The 20218-nt window shown below is 35.9% G+C and overlaps 1 protein-coding gene across 1 annotated transcript in view; it reads left to right on the top strand.

Annotated features, from left to right (window-relative positions):
• The first annotated feature begins 784 nt into the window (after nt 1-784).
• LOC127880651 (OTU domain-containing protein 3-like) overlaps nt 785-20218 on the top strand; it is a 46483-nt gene continuing 27049 nt past the window's right edge. The window contains exon 1 of the mRNA XM_052427971.1: nt 785-860. The gene's annotated coding sequence lies outside the window, so the exon portion shown is untranslated. The remainder of the gene's footprint in view (nt 861-20218) is intronic.

Genomic DNA, 20218 nt, shown 5'->3' with positions numbered 1-20218 from the left:
ATTCGGCATGTTTTTTTATTACATCGATACGTCGTACCCACCGATACGCAGTACTCGCAGTATAAATTGTGCAATAAACCTAAGTGTTCTTTTAATGCGAATCGATATAACCAGAAATAGCATTTGTTTTCAAAATCGTTATGATTGGTCTATCCGTATCTTTTACGTTGCGTTTGTGTTGGGAAAATGTACCTTATAAATAATATTGCTTTTTGGAACAAAATTTAGCATCACTTATATAAGAATGGTGTCGTAAGTTTTAGCACGTTTAGATCGTCACGTAAGACAGACAATCTAATGTAACGATATTAACCTAGTGCAAAAAATGTGTCGCCAATGCTTTTTAAGACATGAGTTCATCGCATTATTTTTGCTTAATCTTTATTAAACACTTTGAATCCGCTCTTTATAAATCATTTCTGTGATAATCGACACGTTTTGCATTTATAACGCCTGGTTTCTTGCTTATTACAACTCATGCAGTGTAGAACTTCTAAATTGATAGTTAAATATCTTTTATAGACGGACAAATCGGTTTGATGTGATTTTATTTCTTGGCAGTTTAATATGAACTTGTGACATACCTGAACCCTTTGTCTACCATATTCTATTTTCAAGTATGCATTTAAACACTAATTTGATGGTGTTAGAATCAAATATATATTTTATGATCGTGGAACGGTATAGTATATCGACCTCCTAGTTATAGGAGTATGGAGTGAAATAGACCGAGTACATCCATACCGAACTGAAACATGTTGGTATTATGACCGTACTGTCTGACATCTCGCAGTAGACTGGTTGTGTGCATTTCCTGTTTCATTAGTGATCGCAGTGGGATACGCAAAGCCTTGCGCAAGGTAGGTTATGTTACCTTATGATAAGAAGTGTTTAAAACATGTTCATAGACTCCCCGAGAACTTTAAATAAAAATTTGGTGGCAGATATTTATAAAAGATACATTTTGTGCAATATAACGAGGCCAAATGTTCAAAGCTTAAATGGACTTGTGAACAGATTTGTCTAGTTCTGGCTACCATAACTTTAAATGTCGCTTTTTATGATTTTTGACTGGCGCGACTTTATAGTTATGGACCAACCCCATTAGGAAAGTCAACCAGAAATTCCCGAAAAGTTGACAGTTAACAAATACCGGTCCAAAACAGCTTTTAAATGCAGTTATTGGCCCAAATCAACCACTTGATCGGAAAGATTGACATTTTTCACATTTAACTGATAATGATATATTCTTTCACAAAATACTATCTTAAACATTTAAAATTTATCTATTCTGCTTTTACATATCGAGAAAAACAGCGATTTGACAGACTTACTTGAAATGCGAATCTCCCGAGATTTCACGGTCATATGACGTTATTTCTATTTTTAGTAACATACCATGTGCTCAAGTGTTTTCAAATTCAAAATGACATTTCCCGGTATTTTAGATTATTCTGGCTTGTTTTGTAAACAAATTGTAGTGTAAATACAAACTCAAAGTAAATATTATTTAAAACAACCTGATTCACACTGAAATCAGTCTTATAATCCACCAGACATAAGTTGTTTATCACAAATAATAGATTTCAGAAAACGAAAGTAATGTTTACAATTTCAGCAAAATATGTCAAGGTCGATCCGAAAGTATCCAAATAAAAACTCGTCACGTGACAAAGCGACAATGGCGTCAAAATTGTGAATTTCAGACTGATGAGAGTTATTTTCATAAATTGTAAGATGCATTTGAAACATTTGAACCTTAAAATAATCCCCGATGCAGTAATTTATATTCATTCACCAATAAATGTAGCAATGCATCCAAGAATATGAGCTTTCTTTGATTTATAGCGTGACAAATATGTTATGACTCTGGTTGACTTTCAATACGGGGTTAGCTACAGTGTACAGGTCTGTCAATACTATATAAACTGTACGCTGAAGTTTCTTTAGCTAAGATTTGTCATGTGTTGCACTTGAAGTTGCCATTAAATGCTTTAAATAGATTCAATCATCGAAACTGAAGAGCTCTAGTTTAAACAAGAAAGAATTTAAGAAAGAAACAAAGTTAAGCCATACAAGCTTGAGCCACTGATTAAAAAATAGGCAAGGCCGAAAGCGCTCTTTCAGTCGAATTGTAACTTAATTTTGCATTTTTTATATAGTATCCCTTATTACAGTGCTCCAGCTAGGATTTGAAAAGGGCAGGGGGGCTTTTTTGTCAAAAGGGCACTTTCGACGCGCAGTATTTTGTCAAAAGGGCACTTTCGACGCGCAGTATTTTGTGAAAAGGGCACGTTCGAGCGCGCGGGGTGTTTCTGGAATGCTTCTATTGCATGTTAATTTATATGTTATAAATAATTGTATTATTCCCATTATTATTAAACCATTCAAATATAATGTCTTCAATGAGGATTAAACCAATTACAATGTAATAAGAGATTTATGAATTATCATATGTAAAAAAAAAATATTTTTTTTTTTTTTTTGGGGGGGGGGGGGGGCAGGGCGGAGGTTCGGGGGGGGGGGGGGGGGGGGGGTCAGGGCGGAGGTTCGGGAGGGCAGGGCGCGGCGCCCTTCGATTTAGGCCTAGCTGGAACACTGTCATTATCATAGTATGGGCCCTCCTCATTGTATCGTGCCTTTGTCGAAAACCCCCAAGAAGTGTTGGACAGTACATGTTTTTCATGTTTAGAAGTTTTAATTTATTTGCTGTTTATTAATGACTATTACAATGAAGTTTCGCATGTTTTCTATGTTAGCGTTTCCGATCGCCAAAATCGCTTTTGGCGATTGAATCTTTCAGCTGGCAATTAAAGTTTAAAATTTTAGCGGAAATGGAGATTGTCATAAAAGTCTTTGTTTCTCCATAAGTGTATCATTATTCCCTTTTTAAAGAGAACTTTGTACCCAGTGCCTTCCCCAGGAATTTGTTCAGGCGCCCCGGGGGTGGGTTCGGGAGGGGTGTCCCCTCCCTACGTTGATTTTTTTTTAATTTAACTTGTCAATTCACGTTCTGTGGTGCGTTATAACTAAAAAAAAACAGCGTCAAAAGACGTCATTTGGTGCGCTATGACTCTTCAAAAAATCCCCCAGTCATTTAAAAATATTTTTATTTTTATATTGTTTAATTGTTTTAAAACTTTTCCGCACAGATAGTAAAATCCCGACTCGAACGATTCCCCAATACATCCGTTTCAACCCGACTCAATTACTGTATACTTACTATTTTTCAAGTTTCTATTTATTACCCGATAATCCCGTTTATTCCGTTTTTATTAATCTCTTTCTGGTAAATATTTACGATAAAAGCTTTCAGTTATTTCTTTAACACAAACCTTGCCATTTTTTAAGTGACTATTTATAGATTTGATGAAATATTGCCTCTGAATATGCGTCAATCCCCTGACCTGTTGTGTGCTTGTTAAAACGCTCAATACACGCCATTTGTATGCAATGGACGCGACGTTGTACATGCTGCATAATTTTCGCGCTCTTTTTAATTGAGAAAAAGATTCGACACAAAATAAATTTGCACTGCTAATTTGAAGCAAAAATATTTAACGTTGCGGTAACATTTACATTCGGAAGTGTGTTTCGGATTAAAAACGCGTTAACATCGACTTACGGTAATGGGTTTCGGATTACAAATTTAATTATTCCCATTTGAGATTTCAACAAATATTAACCGTTGCGTTATAAATTCAACGATAATTTGTTTACACACTTTACGAGTCGAATAAATGTTTTGACGGAATTATGCATGAAATTCACGTTGTCCACGAGGATCACGGCCGGTTGCCATGATCAGTCTTCTAACTATCGATTATCGGACGAAACATTTACAAGTGTGCGTAATTAATTCAACGAAATTTGTTAAAGCGCATAACGTGTCGAATAAATGTCAGAAAAACGAGGTGAATCAGTTCTATAAATGGACATGTTGAAATATACATGTACTGGAATTAAATTAATTGTTATCACATAATTGTAACTGGGAGTCATTTGCACAACTTACTCGCTATAATAATTAATTGTTTACCACTTGCAATTAATTTCTCGTATTAATACTGAGTCATAGGTAACACTTGTTTACAGTAAAAAGGTGTGATGATGATGCCCGAAACCGTCTTTAATGTTCTGTACTGTACTAATTAGCGGTTTTATATTACTCAAATGGTACAACTTCTTGCTGATCAAGATGCGATAAACTCTTACTTCATGCACGACGTCAATCAAAAATAATGGTCGATAGTTAACCCCGCCCTCATAAGCATTCGCGTAACCGATTGGACGATGAACTTCACAGTTTGACGACTGGAAAGTTACCAGATACATCCTTGTCAGCATTTAAATGACCGTGTAATGTGGCTAGAATAATCGATACGCGCGTCATGCTATTCTCTTATCAGTGGATTATCCATTACCCCGTGTGTTGTTTATGGCGATTACTTGTGAAAGTAGGTACCGAGTGCTCTTTTAAAACAGGGAATATTGATACACTGATAGGGAAACCTTGATTTTTTTTTGACAATCTCCACTTTCTTTTACTGAAGAATACACTGATCGGAAAATTTCAAGCGCCCCGGGGACTCTGACTTCGAAATTCAAGCGCCCCGGCAAGGGGTGCTTAAATGGCCTGGGGAAGACCCTGGTACCTACTCGGTACCTACTTTTACGGGTAATCGCCATAAACGCCACATGGGGTAACAGATACCATGACATGTGTTTTAAATAATCAAGTCACTAAACACAGCCATGTAAGATGCATCACGGGAAATTACCAGGTAACTTTCCAGGCGCCAAATTGTGATGTTCATCATCCAATATGTTACGAGAATGCGTATATGGGCGGAGTTAACTGGCGAACATTATTTTTGATTGACGTCGGAAATGAAGTAAGAGTTAACAGTTTTACCATTAACGGAATATAAAACAGGAAATAGAACAGGACATTAAAGACGGTTTGTTACATATGAAAAGATAATTGCGAATGGTAAGCAATTAATTACTTACGGCGAGTAAGTTGTGAAAAACAAAACCCGTAAACAATTCAGGGGTTTTGCGAGTGGGCGAAGTAGGCGATTTGTTCGCCCAGGGAATATTAATTTCGCACATTAATTTCATGAAGGCGAAATAACATCTCCCCCTTTTAATGATTTAATTGTGCCAGACATTGACCGATTAAAATCAATTTGATGTGGGGAATTGGACACAGGAGGATTCTCAGCCATAAGTTGCCCCATTTACAAGTCATGCAAAGTTGAACATTCAAAAGAACAGTCTGGAGCTTTTAGACTTCTTAAAATTGTTCATAGATGATGCCTTGATTAATTGCCTTGTGCTGGCTACAAATAACTGTGCTTAAATAAGCAAAGTTAAATAGCCCAAATGATCAAATTGGAAGAGGTACATGTAACCTACAGTGCCTTCCCCAGGAATTTGTTCAGGCGCCCCGGGGGTGGGTTCAGGAGGTGTGTCCCCTCCCGACGTTGATTTTTTTTAAATTTAACGTGTCAATTCACGTTCTGTGGTGCGTTATAACTCAAAGAAAAACAGCGTCAAAAGACGTCATTTGGTGCGCTATGACTCTTCAAAAAAATCCCCCAGTCATTTAAAAATATATTTTTTATATTGTTTAATTGTTTTAAAACTTTTCCGCACAGATAGTAAAATCCCGACTCGAACGATTCCCCAATACATCCGTTTCAACCCGACTCTATTACTGTATACTTACTATTTTTCAAGTTTCTATTTATTACCCGATAATCCCGTTTATTCCGTTTTTATCAATCTCTTTCTGGTAAATATTTACGATAAAAGCTTTCAGTTATTTCTTTAACACAAACCTTGCCATTTTTTAAGTGACTATTTATAGATTTGATGAAATATTGCCTCTGAATATGCGTCAATCCCCTGACCTGTTGTGTGATTGTTACAACGCTCAATACACGCCATTTGTATGCAATAGACGCGACGTTGTACATGCTGCATTATTTTCGCGCTCTTTTTAATTGAGAAAAAGATTCGACACAAAATAAATTTGCACTGCTAATTTGAAGCAAAAATATTTAACGTTGCGGTAACATTTACATTCGGAAATGTGTTTCGGATTAAAAACGGGTTAACATCGACTTACGGTAATGGGTTTCGGATTACAAATTTAATTATTCCCATTTGAGATTTCAACAAATATTAACCGTTGCGTTATAAATTCAATGATAATTTGTTTACACACTTTACGAGTCAAATAAATGTTTTGACGGAATTATGCATGAAATTCACGTTGTCCACGAGGATCACGGCCGGTTGCCATCATCAGTCTTCTCAACTATCGATTATCGGACGAAACATTTACAAGTGTGCGTAATTAATTCAACGAAAATGTGTTAAAGCGCATTACGTGTCGAATAAATGTCAGAAAAACGAGGTGAATCAGTTCTATAAATGGACATGTTGAAATATACATGTACTGGAATTAAATAAACTGTTATCACATAATTGTAACCGCATAATAATTAATTGTTTACCACTTGCAATTAATTTCTCGTATTAATTATGAGTCACAGGTAACACTTGTTTACAGTAAAAAGGTGTGATGATGATGCCCGAAACCGTCTTTAATGTTCTGTACTGTACTAATTACCGGTTTTATATTACTCAAATGGTACAACTACTTGCTAATCAAGCTGGGATAAACTCTTACTTCATGACCGACGTCAATCAAAAATAATGGTCGATAGTTAACCCCGCCCTCATAAGCATTCGCGTAACCGATTGGACGATGAACTTCACAATTTGACGACTGGAAAGTTACCAGATACATCCTTGTCAGCATTTAAATGACCGTGTAATGTGGCTAGAATAATCGATACGCGCGTCATGCTATTCTCTTATCAGTGGATTATCCATTACCCCATGTGGTGTTTATGGCGATTACTTGTGAAAGTAGTTACCGAGTGCTCTTTTAAAACAGGGAATATTGATACACTGATAGAGAAACCTTGATTTTTTTGGACAATCTCCACTTTCTTTTACTGAAAAATACACTGATCGGAAAATTTCAAGCGCCCCGGGTACTCTGATTTCGAAATTCAAGCGCCCCGGCAAGGGGCGCTTAAATGGCCTGGGGAAGACCCTGACCTAGCACTGGCAATAAATATGGGGCTCATTTACAGGTCAGATTTGGAATCTATGCTGTAAAATGAGATTTAAAATGAATTAGTAATTTAAAACAAATATTTGTAACAAAATATGAATTTGATTTTATGTTAAGGCCACGACTTTTTTTTTTATTGGTTTACAAAAATTATTTTGAAAATGGTCCATCGGGCGGTCGAAAAAAAAAAAAAAAAAAAAAACATCATTGGAAAAAAAAGTTAATGCTAATAACATCAGAACAAAGACAACATATCTTTTATAACCTTAACACAGAGACAAAAAATCAAATTATGCAATGAAACACATCTATATCTTCAAATGAAATGAGTCCTAACAGCACCTTATGTAACATCAGGCAATTTTAAACACTCCATTACATGACATGCGTTCTTCTCCCATTAAAACGAAAAACTGCGCTTCATTTCCATAATTGGATGCGCACCATTACGCAATGCGATGCCCGTTGCATAAATCTTATATAAGATAAACTACTCATACACAAATTACCCGGTATGTGTTTGCTCTTACTCGACTTATGAGATGGTACATGAAAAAAAATCGAGGTAGATCGATCCATGCGTCGTCGCGGTAATGTTTGTCAAAGTTGTTGTTGTCATGAAAACTCGTTGATTTACAACGCAAAACGTCTTATTTGAACTGACGCGAATTAATTTAATCATATTTGTCAACTTCGCTTTTGCTTTATTTTGATAATTTAATCCAAAGTTTAATGTTAGCAAGTGTTTTGTTTTACTGGAATTGTAAACAAGGAGTCAGTTAAAGTCTTCCGAAAATGTGCAGTCTGTGTGAATTGACAGTTTGACGTCATCAAAGGAAAGCCGCTTTCTGTCGGAAGCAATAAAGCGACAAATTTCGCGCCGAAAAAATTGGCTTCCTTTGTCTAGCAATCAACATGCCGAACCAATCGTGTGTTTGTTTCTCAATTGCAATCCTCCAATTTAATAAAAGCACGTGCATAGCTCCGCCTTCGAATCTTTTGCAGAGAACGGAGGCGGAGTTTAACGGTTAATTGAGCTAGTGTTTTACACAAGTTGAGTTCCGATTTGCCGAAATTACTCGGCCCTAAGCATTGAAACGACAAATACATTTATCAATGATTTTCCGAGATATACCGATTTGTTCCGATTTCCAAACTTTCTGTACAGTTCCTATAAACTATGGCGGACGTGTTTACAAAATTCCTAAACACATATATCGTAAATAATGGCAGTGTTTTATTGGATTATTTATACTTATTATCAAATACTATCGGGTTTGTTTAATATAATTAACATGTTAAACAATATAGTTGCGTCACAGACACGGAAATAAATTTTGATGGGGTCGACATTTGACTTACGCTGATTTTCTTATTGTCTGTAATTTTTACCCGAAATAAATTTTGAGAAGTGCCCATAAAAGGACTGGTACATAATGTGTCACATTGAAAAATATCCCGATCTCTGCAATATATGTGAACCAATCGTTGATTGTACTTACTTGATTTTATTCGCAACCGTACTCAAACCGGATCGTTTTTTCTCATTTCGCTCATTTTGAAGTGCGGTCGGGAATAAAATATTTAAAAAAAAGACGATTTTCCGATTTTATTTTTTTTCCCATTTTCCAAAAATTAGGGTCGGCGGTTTTGTAAACCAAGAAATATAAAAGTCGTGGCCTAAATTGCTTAAAATTAACAAGGAAGTAAAAAGATTCTGAACATTACTGGTTTGTTACAATTGAAGTTTATTTGATACACCTGTTCAGGAAAAATAAAATTAAAGTATCATCATTATCAACAATCAAAGAGAAATAAGAACAAATGTAGGTTTTATACACTTAACATGTCTTATTGTATAAAACTTATTGTATAAAACAAGTGAAGAGTTGATTGAGCGCCGAACAGGAACCACTTACAGTCTCCGCCAAACTAGTCAAATTTTTACAGGACAGTAGGTCCTGTAAACTGGGAAAAAATACAGGACCTCCTCTTTTTTTACAGGACCTACCAACTACATAAATATATTAATAAAATAACACGAAAAGCGGCCATACATGGTACTTGTTTAGTTTGATGAAACATGTTCTGAAAACTATTGAACACATTTATCATTATAATTGCACTATGTACAAAAAGATTTAAGGAGCATTTCATTTTCAGGTGGTGCCGGTCGTTTTCCACCGGGAGTCGCTCCCTCGTAATATCGTAGAAACATTTTTCAAACAGTTTTCAAACTCGGCGGTAGCGTTTGTTGATTCTTGTTGCTAAGTCTCAGTGCGCATGTCAGAGAGGAATCTGGTCAATACGGCCTAAACCGACGACGGCCTAGATAATTGATCACCAGCCTTTTTCGCGCAGGGACATTGACAGTCAAGATCATGACATTGCGAATGAAGATGATCACAAGTATTAATAACTATATCAATTACGTCCATACAAATTGATATTTGTATCATTTAATAATCAGATTTATAATAATCTTAATCAGCGACTAGGCCGTCATGGATTTAGACCGTCATGACGAGCATTCGTCATATGGTAACGACGCAAAAAAATGGACCAATCAGGTGCATCGCAAAATTCCGTAGAGTAGAGCGTTGGAACAGAAAGACGCGATCGCTATTTTTATAACACGGAAAACTTTCAGAGCCGTAAAAACATAAATAATCAACAATTTCGTTCTTTTTTTTACCGGACAATTGGTCCTGTAAATTAGACCGACAGGCCGGACCTTACAAAATTTTACAGGACATGTCCGTGGGTCCAACCATGTTTGGCGGAGACTGCACTTACATGTATCCTTTAAGTTGCCACAAAATATACGTAAAATTAAGATATATATGACGCAAATGTACCATTTCTCCCAAAGATGTTACCAATTCTCCCCATTTGGGCTTTAGGCAGAAGAATTTGATGCAGTACCAATTTAATTCCAGTGCATGTACATGTATATTTCATCGATTCTATTTATTTAGTAGTACTAAATAAAACAGTTCTTTTCTGTGTCTATTTATAGAACTGATTTACACAGTTATCAGCCACGTGATTATAACCATTCACTATACAATATGCCATGTAAAACCTGTGTTTTAAGAAAGAGCGCAAAATTATTTCTGTCGTTGGCAATGTCAAGTTCCACGCATGGAAAGCATGCTTTTTTCCAACAGACGATTAACTGTAACTAAATATAGCCTAGCAACTCAGTACATGCAGTATTTTAAACTTACGAAATTACCGGTACGTTTGAATAAATAATCTATTGAAAGTATAACTATAGGAAAATATGTCAATTCATGAATACATTGCAGTAAATATATTTTTAAAGAATCAAGAAGCACCAGACTATGGCAATAAATTATAAGGAGAAGTGGGGGGGAGCGGATAGGAGTTACCTATCGCAAGAGCCACCCAATTGAAGACCGGGACGTCTGAAAGTTCTAACATTGTATACCATTTGTGCCAATGCATGAACATAAATATAAATGAAATATAAAAAAACATGAAAGTATTTGATTTCAGGTGACAAATAATTATTTTAAATGTGGCTTGTTGATACCTCATTACTTATAAATTCATGATAAATGGTTATGTTGTTCATTGAGCAAATAAAGTTATAAATAATGTTGGTCGCTGAAATTTGGCTTCTAATTTTTTTTCCTTAACGCCAACCTATAATTTCGGGTTTTCATTTAAAAGTAGGTCATGTTTATTCCGGGTGATGCTTTGATTTTTAGCTCGGCTGTTTTCGGACAAAACCCGAGGTATTGTCATAGCCAGCTCGTCGTGTCCGCCGTCCGTGTCAAGGTTTGTTAAGGTTTTTAAAATTGGCTCTTAAATCAAAGTCCTTCCACCTACAACTTTGAAACTTCATATGTAGATGCACCTTGATGAGTTCTACACGCCACACCCATTTTTAAGTCACTAGGTCAAAGGTCAAGGTCACTGTGACCTCTAAAAAAAATCTGACAAGCTTTTGCAGCCAAGCGTGGCACCCGTTATGCGGTGCTCTTGTTAAATTACATAAGACACACGTAAGTAGTTTGTTAATGGATTAATAGTAGCTCTGGGCTCAACATTAACCTAAAAATCAACTTGCCTTGCCGGGCAAGTACTTAGAAAATCTACTTTTGCCCTGAACGTAAAGCCACTTGCCCAAACATGAAATATCACATTAACTGTAAACCTCATTTTTTAATAAAGATCAAAATGATACACCACAAAATCTTTTTTATTTTTGAACATTAAACAAAATTATTAAACAATTAAAGTCTAAATTAAATGCTCTTTGTTCTTTTTTGCACTTGCACGGGCGGACAACTAGATTATAAAATAACTTGCCCGGACCGCAATAGGAGAACCGTTAATGTTGAGCCCTGCTTTATCAAATGTGTTATATGCCAGTGTTTTTTTAATGGCAATTTCGGGGCAGATATTTGGCCCCATTCCCCTCAAAAAAGAGTATATATTTTCCCCCCATTTTGTAGAAAAAATCCCCTCCAGAAGTTAAAAAAAAATTCTTTTTTTTTTTTAAAGAATTGTCTAATGATAAATATATCTCAAATTTATTTCATAAACAACTAACAAAGTATATATCTATATTTAATATGATTTTGAATTATTATAAAGAGTTATATTAAATTAGTTTTTCCCAAATCAGTAGACTTTTCACATGGATTGCATTTTTTTCCCAAAATGACCAGGAAATGGCCTGATGTATCTATATTGTGTCAATATTTGTTGATAAAAACATTCCGATATGGTCCATTTTATTGATAAAAAAATGCTCAAATTTTCCATTTTAGCGATTTAAAAAATCTCAATAAGACTCAAAATGGCTAGGAAAACTGAGACTGTGCATGAAGGCTGAACTGTCTGAAACTAATGTTGAAAAAATCATTGATATATATTTAAGAAAAAGGACAGAGACATTCAGCTGTGAATATAACTTTCATACATACATGTGTATTCATATAATAAATATCATTACATATAAAAGAGTGAATTTTTTATTTTCCCCTTTTCCAAAAAAAACGACGCGTTTTTTCCCCTTTGGACGGGCCCCGCCACCATTCCCCTATAAGTGAAAAAAAACACTGTATGCTGCTTATTTTTCAATAAAATTATGGTCCTCTTCCAGTTAGAATATGACTATATTACAATGTACCTTGACCATATTGAATCTGAACAATATCCCCATGATGGCTTACGTTATACTGTCAAGTACTCGAAAAGTCGAGCATGCTGTCTTTTGACAGCTCTTGTTTGTAATAAGTGATGCCTTTGGCTGTTGTTTCCCAATCTTTCAATCAAAATCAATCTTTGAAAAGGTTTTGGTAATTTGTTTGCTAATTCTTTTGCAAATGGTGTCGTTCACCAAATTAGGTAATTGACAAAGCAGTGAAAACCTATTCAAACAAACTTGGATAAATCAGAAAGCATTTGCAGTTTCCCAATAAGTAAGGAAGATTATTTCAAGATTCTGCATAAGTGCTGTCTATATTACCGCTGTGCCAATCTTCGGGCAGAGTTGTCTCCCATGCCGTCATATCCATGAATGTATTGTTAACGTCGTGCCAATAATTGTAGCTGTGCCTGAACTTCCACATCAATATTTCCCCAACATTTTTGTTTTTATGTCCCCCACTATAGTAGTGGGGGACATATTGTTTTTGCCCTGTCTGTCTGTTGGTCTGTTTGGCCCAACTTTAACATTTTGCAATAACTTTTGCAATATTGAAGATAGCAACTTCATATTTGGCATGCATGTGTATCTCATGAAGCTGCACATTTTGAGTGGTGAAAGGTCAAGGTCATCCTTCAAGGTCAGAGGTCAAATATATGTGACCAAAATCGCTCATTTTATGAATATTTTTGCAATATTGAAGATAGCAACTTGATATTTGGCATGCATGTGTATCTCATGGAGCTGCACATTTTGAGTGGTGAAAGGTCAAGGTCATCCTTCAAGGTCAGAGGTCAAATATATGTGGCCCAAATCGCTTATTTTATGAATACTTTTGCAATTTTGAAGATAGCAACTTGATATTTGGCATGCATGTGTATCTCATGGAGCTGCACATTTTGAGTGGTAAAAGGTCAAGGTCATCCTTCACAAGGTCAAGGTCATCCTCCAAGGTCAAACGTCATATAGGGGGACATTGTGTTTCACAAACGCATCTTGTTTATCATGTTTTCGCTACACTTTTGATTTACACAAGCACTTGCAAGCTCTGATCCAAAAGTTGTCTGCATTTTTCTAATCATAAATCAACAGCGTTCTAAATAAGATGCGTATCAGCGTAATATACTCATTAGAAATATCAAGATACGCTCAATTTGTCATTTCCATGCGTACATTTAAGCAAGCCAATCTGGACTTACGCAAATAATGTAAAAGTCTCTGCGTATAGCGTAAAAAAAAAATAAACAGCTGATTGTCTTTTCCGTGACAAAGTTTTCCGTGGCTCACGGTGGTGGAAGCCTATAAACCAAGGCAGTTAAAAACAAGAGGGCCATGATGGCCCTGTATCGCTCCACTGTTTTTTTATGCGAAAAAAACGCAATGCGCATGGGTTGAAATGTACTCAAGCATGTGACTTTCTCTGTCTATCCCTCGTCCCATTGGGCGCTTAAAGTTGGAAGGGTGAGCATTTTTATATATGGAAAAAGTTACCACCGTGTTAACTAAACAGACTAAAAAGCCTGTGAATTGTTCCTTTGAAGCACAGTCCCATTGCTTATAACGTAGGTACATTTATCTCTCCAAAAGATATTGTCGTTCTTTCTATTTCACATATTTTTAGATGCTGAAGATCAAATATACGCATTTGATTTGAAACAGATTCACAAGACCCGTAGGAATCAAAATGCCTTAACCCTTTACCAAACTACACATTTTGGACTTTCCCAATTTGAAAAAGGTTGCAGACGACAATTAAATTGTAATGGAATATTAAGGAAATAATCAGGTAGGGTAGAAATAATTGTGATAAAAGGAGAAATTGCTCATCTTGAGCAATTTCTCATTTTATCATAATTTTTTATAAAGTCGTCAGCTATAAACCCGTAAAATCCTGTTGGTGTTTGGTAAAGGGTTAATAATCTCTGGTTCCTTCTTAGAGCCTTTCACACATTTATAACAAATACAATAGTAGCATCTTTCTTTGTAAAGAATCCTCTCAAACAAGGGCTGTTTGTAAAACATGCATGCCCCCCCATATGGGCTGTCAGTTGAAGTGGTAGCCATTGAGTGAATACATTTTTTGGCACTGTGACCTTGACCTTTGACCTAGTGACCTGAAAATCAATAGGGGTCCATCTGTGAGTCATGATTAATGTACCTATGAAGTTTCATGATCCTAGGCGTAAGCTTTCTTTAGTTATCATCCGGAAACCATTTTTTTTTGTGAAGTCACCGTGACCTTGACGTTTGACCTAGTGACCTGAAAGTCAATAGGGGTCATCTGCGAGTCATGATAAATGTACCTATGAAGTCTCATGATCCTAGGCGTAAGTGTTCTTGAGTTATAATCCGGAAACCATTTTTCTAAGTTGAGTCACCGTGACCTTTGACCTAGTGACCTGAAAATCAATAGGGGTAATCTGCGAGTCATGATCCATGTACCTATGAAGTTTCATGATCCTAGGAATAAGCGTTCTTGAGTTATCATCTAGAAAACATTTTACTATTTCGGGTCACAGTGACCTTGACCTTTCACCTGAGAATCAATAGGGGTCATCTGCGAATCATGATCAATGCAACTATGAAGTTTCATGATCCTAGGCATAAAACGTTCTTGAGTTATCATCCAGAAACCATTTTACTATTTCCGGTCACCGTGACCTTGACCTTTGACCTTGTGACCTGAAAATCAATAGGGTTCATCTGCGAGTCATGATCAATGTACCTATCAAGTTTCATGATCATAGGCATAAGTGTTCTTGAGTTATCATCCGGAAAACATTTTACTATTTCGCGTCACCGTGACATTGACCTTTGACCTAGTGACTTCAAAATCAGCAGGGGTCATCTGCGAGTCATGATCAATGTACCTTTGAAGTGTCATGATCCTAGGCCTAAGCGTTCTTGAGTTATCATCCAGAAACCATCTGGTGGACGGACATACGGATGACGGACGGACCAACATGTGCAAAACAATAAACACCCTCTTCTTCGAAGATGGGCATACATATAATTAACAACCCACACATTCCTTAGACCAACAGGCCTGAAAATATTATGATGATCTAAAGATTATTTCTTATATTTATGAATGTATTTAATTAAGTAATACATATGACTTCTAAGATCAATGCATAACTTATATTAAGAAAATTATAAAATGATCAGAAATTTATATAGATCGTTGAGCAATTGACAATCATATCTCCACAATTCATGAATCACAATTCACAAATGGAACAATGAATCATTAGTTATTAAAAAGCAGCATATAGACAGTTAAGAACATTGCACTTCATTAATTCCAACACCTTCTCTTGGATACAAAGTTTGAGTTTACAATGCAGAATCATATATTGACTTTTATGGAAATAATTATGTTCATGGAAGTTGTGTTTTAAAATCAATAAGATATTATTAAACTGGTTTAAACACTACAAAAAAGACATTAAATAAACATGTCATCCGAATTTTTTTTATCCGGATATATGGTCACTTTCGACATATTTAAATAAATCCCGACTTTTTTCAGTTTATAAGAAAAACATTCAGAACACATGTTCTTACTTCAATTCCTTTGTAAGCAGTCACCATCTGATCTAAAATGGCACTAAATGACAGGGTTTTATCTCATGTTTACAAGATGTTGTTGTTGTTGTTGGTCTCAGCCACACGGCCGCAGTAATCTCCCCTGGTAAACGTCTTATGTTCAGTTTTGTGACCTCCCTGGACAGGGTCAAATTTGAGCCCTGGGGAATAATTTGAACAAATTTGGTAGAGAACTCAGGTTTTTTTTTCCTTCTTTGGGACCCGCCGAAAATCGGCCCTTTCCCCTCGGATTTTTTTTTCCTCTCAGCTGGTAAAATTTCCCCTAGATTTCATTTTCCCCTAAAAAAAAAAAAAAAAAAAAAAATTTTTTTTTTTTTTCCTTTAAATATATAAGTTATCCTGATCCACTGTAGAAACTAGAAAAATCTTGCATAATTAAATTATCTGTTGCCTTGAATTTGTTTTAAAAACAGTAAAATATGTTAAATTGATTATTTTAGACTTTGCTTATTTTCCCCAAGATCCAGCTTTTCGCACAATTTTTTCCCCCAAAATTCGACGTTTCGCGCGATTTTTTTCCCCTCAAAAAAGGCCAGGCCCTTTCCCCAAAATCAGATAAAAACCCCTGGAACTATTAGATATCACAACATACCAAATTTAGTAGCCCTAGGCTCTATAATTAAGAACAAGAAGATGTTTGAAGTTTGCACAAAATAGGCCTTATTTAAGCATATGTTCATTTTTGTGACCCCTGGGGCAAGGTCAAATTTGTTCCCAGGGGCACAATTTGAAAAAACTAAGTAGAGAACTATTAGATGTCACAACCTACCAAATTTGATAGAAATAGGCCCAATGGTTATGGACAAGAAGATTTTTATAGTTTGCACAAAATGGGCCCAATATAAGCATATGTTCAATTTTGTGACCCCTTGGGAACGGTCAAATTTGATCCCAGGGGCTTAATTTGAACAAACTTGGTGGAGGACTATAAGATGTCATTACATACCAAATTTGGTAGCCCTATGCCATACGGTTATGGACTAAAAGATTTTTAAAGTTTGCACAAAATAGGACTTATATAAGCAAATTTTTGATTTTTTGACCCCCCAGGGCGGGGTCAAATTTGACCCCAGGGGCATAATTTGAACAAACTTGTTAGAGGACTATTAGATGTCACTACATACAAAATTTGGTAGCACTAGGCCCAATGGTTATGGACAAGAAGATTTACAGTGCTTTCCACAGGCAATTTAACGGTCCCTCAGCGGGGCGCTTGAATTTCTAAATCAGAATCCGCGGGGCGCCTGAAATTTTCCGATCAGGTTATTATGACAGTTATAGCAGCTAAAGATCAAAGCGATATCGACTTCGCCGAAAATTTTGAAAGCCGATTTACGATCCTTTGTCGCTTTACCCAACTAAAGCCCCCCTAAAGGCGGAGCGTCGCTGTATTAGAAAATCAATATTGGCCAATGAGAGCGCACACATTGTATGAGCGACAGCAGTAGGCAGGCAATACCTGCAGTTAAATTATGCAGACGAATCGTGACGTACATGTAAGTACCACAGAAATCTTAGCCAGTTACTTAGAAGACTGATGATGGCATTCGGCAGTAATCCTCGTGGAAAACGTGAATTTCATTTATAATTCCGTCAAAACATTTATTCGACTCGTAAAGTGTTTAAACAAATTCATAACGCAACTGTTAATATTTGTTGAAATCTCAAATGGGAATAATTAAATTTGTAATCCGAAACCCATTCCCATAACTCGATGTTAACACGTTTTTAATCCGAAACACACTTCCGAATGTAAATGTTACCGAAATGATGAAATATTCTTGCTTCAAATTAGCAGTGCAAATTTATTTTGTGTCGAATCTTTTTCTCAATTAAAAAGAGCGCGAAAATTATGAAGCATGTACAATCAGGGGATTGACGCATGTTCAGAGGCAATATTTCATGAAATCTATAAATAGTCACTTAAAATTTATTTGATACTATTTATTTGAAAATGGCAAGGTTTGTGTTAAAGAAATAATTGAGAGCTTTTATTGTAAATATTTACCAGAAAGTGATTTATAAAAACGGAATAAATGTGATTATCGGGTAATAAATAGAAACTTGAAAAGTAGTAAGTATACAGTAATAGAGTCGGGTTGAAACTGATGTATTGGGAAATCGTTCGAGTCTGGATTTTACTATCTATGCGGGAAAGTTTTAAAACAATTAAACAATTTATGTTTATAAATGACTGGGGGGTTTTCTTGAAGAGTCCTAGCGCACCAAATGATGTCTTTTGACGCTGTTTTTCTTTGAGTTATAACACACCAAAGAATGTCAATTGACATGTTAAATTAAAAAAAATCAACGTCGGGACGGGACACCCCTCCCGAACCACCCCTATCAGCCCCGGGGCGCCTGACAATAATCCTGTGGAAAGCACTGAAGTAGTGTGTCTGTACTGCGGCTATATTCTTGTTTTACTTTTAGCAAATTACCCTTCAAGCAAGGCAAAATTTGACCATTTACCCCCATGCTTTGAAAAGTGGGGGTATTTACCCCCATGGGTCAAAAATAGTCTATAACGCTGAATCAAATCAGGCACCCACGAGTCACAGGTGATTAGCGTGTGGCTATGATATTAATTAGTGAAAACATCATTTTAAATGATAAATAATCATATTATTACGAAAAATCAACTCTTCTGAGGAAAAAAAAATCACTATCAAATATAAATATAACGAGGTATTCAACTCGAAATCACCCGAAAACAGGGTGCATCGCTTTGAACAGCCATTACTTGATCAATTTTGCAGTGATGTTCACGAACCCGGTCTTATTCAATGCAGAAATGAATTTCCTTTCTGGAAATGTATATATCTTGTTATATTTCTACACATGCTGGGTCAAATTTTAAGAAACAAAACGATACACAATTCCCTTGACCTACTTGAAGGCGATCAGACAGTATTCATGAATGAAATCTCCAGTTGTAAAGACACACCTTCGCATTGGACCAATGAAATCACTCATGTGTTTAAAATGTAAGTTAGTTGAAATGTATGTAAACAAAGGTTTCAAACTGTGCTGGACAGTTAGTTTTGATGCATAATGCAACGGCAAGCACGGTAAGAATGTTTTTTCATACGTTTTATTGAATTATGGTATCGAGGTCTGTGAACTTTGCAGGGAAATGCCCTTTACCCCGTGAAGATTTCAGTATATCAAGTGGGTCATGCGAGTTGTGTATCGTGTTATTTCTTAAAAGTTGACCCAGTATTTGTAAAAATATTGCAAGACATGTACATTTCCAGAAAGGAAATTCATTTATGCGTTGAATAAGACCAAGATCGTGAAAATCGCTGCAAAATTGATGAAGTAATGGCTGTTCAAAGCAATGCACCCTGTTTTCGGGGGAATTCGAGTTGAATACCTTGTTATATATATTTGATAGTGAAATTTTTTTTTCAGAAAAGTTGATTTTTTGTTATAATATGATTATTTAGCATTCAAAATGATGTTTTCACTAATTAATATCATAGCCACACGCTAATCACCTGTGACTCGAGTCAGCTGTTTTTTTATAAGAGTTTAGAGATGATTTAGGTTAGATAAAGTCGTGTATAGGGGTCAATTATGGTGTTTGTTGGCTAATAATGTTCGATAATGATCAATAATTTCTACAAACAAACAAGACTTACCTGTAAGTTGATGTTTGGTTGGAATTCTATGTAGTCATATTACTATTGAAGGGATCAAATGAGATGTGCATTGACCGTATCGTAATTCGTCAGTATATAACGCTGTAAATGCAAGTAAGATTTGTCCTATTGAAGGATCAAACATATTCTATTCCTCAAAGAGGGTGGGCCATGAGAGGCAAACATGAGGTGGGCATTTGATCCCTTCAATAGTAATATGACTACATAGAATTCCAACCAAACATCAACTTACAGGTAAGTCTTGTTTGTTTGTAGAAATTCTATTACGTCATACTTTTTCCGGAATCAAATGAGATTTCAACGCAAAGACAAACCTTGCTTGCAGGAAACAATTAGAGGCAATACCAAACCATTCCGCTTAACAAACCTCAATTCTGTAATGTAGCTGCTTGCAAGGAGCAACTGCTATCTTTTTCCAATGGCTTGTCATAGAATCTAGCAAATGTCATATGTGTTGACCAACCAGCGATTTTCATAATATCAGTAATTGAAAGTCCACTCTGTTTTGCTTTGGAAGTTACCGCAGCCCGCGAACTATGAGTGTTAAATTGTTCAACTTCAATGCCAAAATTTTTCATCACACATTTAATCCACCTACTCACA

Source organism: Dreissena polymorpha, chromosome 5 (genome assembly GCF_020536995.1).
Source record: "Dreissena polymorpha isolate Duluth1 chromosome 5, UMN_Dpol_1.0, whole genome shotgun sequence".
Taxonomy (NCBI): Eukaryota; Metazoa; Mollusca; class Bivalvia; order Myida; family Dreissenidae; genus Dreissena; species Dreissena polymorpha.
Note: the sequence above shows the minus strand (reverse complement) of the source record. Positions and strands in the feature narration are given on the sequence as shown.